Raw genomic sequence first — 5,551 nt, 5'->3', positions numbered from 1 at the left:
CTCTTCAAGTCATCAGGGATGCAAAAACCTTTACCTTCGAGGTGCAGCCATAAATGTAAAAATTATCTTATCTAAATTAAATAAATGCTAATTTAGTAACTCTTACTTGAAAAAAAATACTATTATTTTAATTATCTTTAGCCAGAGAGCCACTATAGAGAGGTAGAAGAGTCACGGAGCCGTCTCTAAGTCCTTCTTTGGTGCATTAGCTTCCTTGTTTTGTAATTTTATAATCAACTTTTTGAATAATTTCTTCATTCTTATTCAAATTCGAACCAAATTTTACACCTTTGTCCCGGTGCCTTATTGCTTGAACCCTCATTCGGACCCCCCATGACATCAACAATGAAGAACAGCTGGCAAATAACCTGTCATGCGGCTCAGCGTTGCCTTCAGGGTGGGAGGCTTCCCATTTTTCCTCTTTTTTTCATGCTGCCCCCCATTACACCCTCTCAGCTTCCAAACCTGCTAACTATACACAAGCTGGACTTGTGTATACACATTCTCCACAAGGGAACGCTCACACATGACAAATCAAAGGTCTAATAAACAGCTTGTGCAGAGCAATTTTCCTCCCTTCCACCACGGGATGAAAAATAAACAAATCCCTGTTGGTCGACTGTCCAGGCCATTTGGTGGGTCTGTCTGCCGACGACTGGGTGGCCCGGGACTGCTTGGTGTGAGGCCTGGGACGGAGCCACAACTGTTTCCTGTGGGCAGCCCAACCCACCCCCTCCCGACTTCCCCACAACTGGCTCAGTGGGTGGCATTCCCCTCCTTCTATTTTCCTCCTCTTCTCCCTCCTCCCTCCCGTAATGTTCTCTCCTCCTAGCACCTCCCCTTCTCCCCTCCGTCAGTGGTATCATCTAATTGGCCTTGAAAAGGTAAATTGAGCTAAACTTTTGCTCATGTTTATAATTAATTTAATGAAAAAGAAAAGAAAATATGTGATGTGGTCATCTCTGACCTCTGAGTTCACATTTCCAAAGTGTTGAGGAGCACTTTTTGGACTAATTTGGATGACAAGTTTAACTAGAAAATAAAAGATTTTTCACTTAAAGGCTCCAAACTATATTATTTTTTAACCAGTAATGGAGAAATATTTACTTAGATGAGCACAAACCCTCCAGTTATGCTAAAATATGAGCATAAAAATGAATCAAAGAGTAAAATAAATGAGTTTTGGTGTCATTCCTTCATTTTTTTTTTCAGAAATACCAATAAAGTAGTCAAGATATTGATTTTTTTCACCCTTTAAACCAATTTGAAATGCTTACATATCCTCTACAGAACAGGCCTAATTTCAGCTCTTGTATACTTGGAAGTATTTAACCCAATATCTGCAAGAACAGATGGAAGTAACACATAGGAGCTGAAAAAAAGACTTGGTAAAAAGACCAAATTTCTGTATCATATGTAATAAAAATGATGTGAATTTTCACAAAAGTTTAAACCATAAAAAATAAATATGACAGTAACTAGGTTAAAAATAGATCAATAAATGTTTACTTGAACAATTTATAAGTTAAATTTCATGTTCAATTTAATTCTAAATTAATTACCCCAAAATGCAACTATTACATGACAAAATCCACCACCAAGAGAACTCTTGAATATTAACATTTGAGCTTTTATTTTTTGTAAAATCTGTTCTTATTGATTATTAACACTTAAATATGTTTTCTTTGCCAGATATTTTGGGAAATGTGTCTAACAGTGAAGGATTTTTCACATCTTGAAATATAAACAGATATAAAATCTATGTTTTTCAATCAAAATTGTCTGTACTTTGAATTTACTGTATTAGTGTGTTTTGTAACAACAAGAAGACTTTTAAAATTTCATCTTTAATATCTTAATATTTCCGTGGATTTAATAATTCTGTTTCAGTCAGCTCTTAAACTGCCTCAAAGTGGTCGCTGGGTAAAAATGTTTGATAAAAACGTCGAGGGGAACTGCTATATGCAGCATGACCACCAGAGTGCAATATGGAAGCAAAAAGGACCTTGATGGTGCCTTTGACAAAATCAATGAGCCTCTGATAGTCCAGCAATAGTTAATTCTCAGTATCATCTTAACACTTAATTAATGCTGAACTTTGAGTGCCTAACAACATTTTAATAAGGATATAAGGCTGAGGAAGATCTTGCTATTTTATTCTTTTAATTTCCAGAATATGTGAAAGATAAAAAGTTGTAATGATTAGTATTTAATTTGACATTATGATAAAAAAAGCTTTAAGATGGTAAATTCTAACATTTACTTGAATATTAAAGATACCGAAAAGACAAAACAAATTTAAAACAATGTGATTAATTCATTTAAACTCCATTAGTTACGTATTGTATTCTCCGTTGTATTGTACAGATGTTATACAAATCTTAAGCAATCACATCAAACAGTTTGGAATTTAAAGACCCACTTAAATGATAGTTGAGTTTTTGTTGTTTTCTTGGAGCATTTTTCTCATGATGGAGGACACATCCACTTCGTTTTCCTCGTGCGAGCTGTCACCTGGCTAAAAACTGTATGGCTACGATATTGCTCGCCATTTTTGTTGCACCACCCATGTTAGCTTTGGAGGTTCTAAGCTAGTTTTGGAGAGTGTAAAACAAAAGGATGATGGGATATCAGCTGGGGTTTACTCGTGTGCTAATAGTCCCATCTACACTTTGAGGCAAATTTTTGATGAACCTCCACTACAGAAACTATATTTAAGAAAATATATATATATATATTTTACAATTTTTTGGGCTAAAGCCGCATGATTATATCTTATGGGGTCCAGATGACCCGACCCTCATATTGATGTGTGATCCCTCCCATGACAAAGGTGGACAGGATCTTATACCTGCCATGGACACCAGAGAAGATAAAAAAATAATTGAAAAAAGGAAAGGAACTGTGCTAGGTAGTGTATTTTTTTTATTTTTCTAAAAAGGAATAAAACTGGTCACCCTTTAAAAACAACTGAAATTACAGCATTGAAGTTAATATTTTTTACCTGAATTTACAGAAGTAGGTAAAAAAAATAGTTACCTTGTACTACTGTTTAGACATTTAGGTAAATTTGTGATTTTATTATTTTTTTCTGTCTAAAATTTGCCATTATATCACTAATAACAGTTTACCTTTCAAGTATATTAGCTTACTTTGTGGGAAAAAGCTAAAGAAAAGATTAAACGAGGTTTTTGATTAACATAACGAACCAGATTTTTATAAATCTTTAGAAAAAAACGGTAGTAACTGTAGGAAAATAAGGTTTCTGAAACAAGACTGTAGCAATAACTGTGAAATTAAGTCATAAAAGTTCTATTCTTGATTTCAATCAGTTCCTTTGTAGACTATAAAAATTGAAATACAGCAGGCCTGCACACAGCCGCTTTAAGGGAACACCAATGGAAACCACAAACCATGAATAGAGCAGAAATGTGTCAGTGTGCTTTTGAAATTAATCCCCAAAAACCCAACAGTGTTTCCCTTCCCCCCCTTTTTTTACAGGACTCACCAGAGGAGTCAGATGTTTGCTAGCAATGTAGCCGCCTGGAACATGTGGACGCCAGAGTTTTTACACAAAAACGTTCACCTACACAGTAGAGCGAAGGTCATTGTGAATTCTGTTTTTATATTAGCAAAAACGTTCCAGAAGCTCAACAAAATCTGAATACTTTATTGACAAATGCAAAGTTGTTTAAATAAATAACTAAATGTATATGTCAATTTCAAAAAAAGACTTTATCACAGTAAAATATTTTTTGCTAAGTCTATGTTTAGTATAAAAGAAAAAGTTGAGAGAAGAAAAAAAAAGTTAAAATTATATGATGAGGTGCTTCAGAAATTAAAGTAACCACATCATTGGCAACGCTGTGTTCTGATTTGTGGTTGGAAAACACCACAGCAGACGTTGGTTTGTCTTCAAAGACAACTCTAAATCCAAGAACAAAGCAGTGAAAATAGTAATTGCATTTTACTACTACAGGTTAGTACTTTATAATTTTCAATAACATTTATCAAACACATGGCCTAGCTTTGGATACTGGGGGAAAGGGCTGTTATTTTCTGGTCATGCAGATGTAAATATTCCTAAAAAAGCAGCAAAAAAATCTACATATTCAGTTATTTTCTTTGACTTTTCAAGAAAAAAAAAAGACAACTGCTGATTAAATTTAAAACAGGACCCCCTTTGAGTTTTACTTTTCAAATTGATTATATAAGTTTACAGCACACGTGTCAAAGTCAAGGCCCGAGGGCCGGAGCCGGCCCTTTGGGTGATTCTACCTGGCCCTTCAGATCATTTTATTTTATTGTTATTAGTGGCCCAATTTTATCTTGCGTTCATTTCTAATTTGTATAATCTTGACAAAATATATATGTTTTGGAGAGTAAAATATTGATATTTAAGGTTTAAGTTAGTTTATTCCATCCATCCATCTTCTTGACCGCTTCTTCCCTTTCGGGGTCGCGGGGCACCAGAGCCTATCCCGGCTACTGAAGGGCGAAGGCGGGGTACACCCTGGACAGGTCGCCAGTCTGTCGCAGGTCCTCAATCACACACCCATTCACTCACACATGCACACCTAGGGGCAATTTAGAGTCACCAATTAACCTATGAAGCATGTTTTTGGAAGGTGGGAGGAAGCCGGAGTCCCCGGCGAAAACCCTCGCATGCACGTGGAGAACATGCAAACTCCACACAGAAAGGTCCCAGCCGGGATTCGAACCGGGGCCTTCTCGCTGTGAGGCAAGAGCGCTAACCACTGCGCCACCGTGCAGCCCTAAGTTAGTTTATTCTAGAATAATATTCCTGCCTTTTTATTATTCATATTTATGTTAAAAAATTGGCATTCTGCAAGCTTTTTGGACTAATTTGGCATTTACGAAGATTTTTTTTGGCTATTTTGGAGTTTTGCTAATATTTCAGCTACATGCTAGCTGCTTGGCTAATTTGGGCTTTTTTAAAAAAGTTTTTTTTAGGCTGTTTTGAAGTTAGGCTAATATTTACATGCTAAGTGTTTTGGCTAATTTAGGCTTTTTTCAGTTCTTAGGCTATTTTGAAGTTTAGCAATTTTTTCAGCTACATGTTAAACTGTTTTAGCACGACGCTGAAGTTGGCTTCCGATTCACAGCTTCCGATTCGCGNGATGAATACTCCGATGGCTTGATAGTTTCAGCAATGGCGCCATGGGGGTGCTGTTAATATTCTTGCCAAAATGGACGACGCTGAAGCTGGCTTCCGATTCACAGCTTCCGATTCGCGAGAGCGTTCAACTGTATTTTTCGAACTCAGACCGCCTAAAAACAGGTCCTGTTCGAAAACTACTGCACCTAGACAGTTCAAACCAGGATTAAATTATGCTTTAGATAGTAAAGAATAGATAAAGTATATTCTCTGATTTGTGAAAGCTTTGACTGATTTGTGAAAATGTGAAATATGATGATTTTATCACATTTTTTTGTACTATGACCACATAAGAACAGGTCCTGTTCGAAAACTACTGCACCTAGACAGTTCAAACCAGGATTAAATTATGCTTTAGATAGTAAAGAATAA

Source organism: Oryzias melastigma, unplaced genomic scaffold, assembly GCF_002922805.2.
Source record: "Oryzias melastigma strain HK-1 unplaced genomic scaffold, ASM292280v2 sc00306, whole genome shotgun sequence".
NCBI classification, from domain to species: domain Eukaryota; kingdom Metazoa; phylum Chordata; class Actinopteri; order Beloniformes; family Adrianichthyidae; genus Oryzias; species Oryzias melastigma.
Note: the sequence above shows the minus strand (reverse complement) of the source record.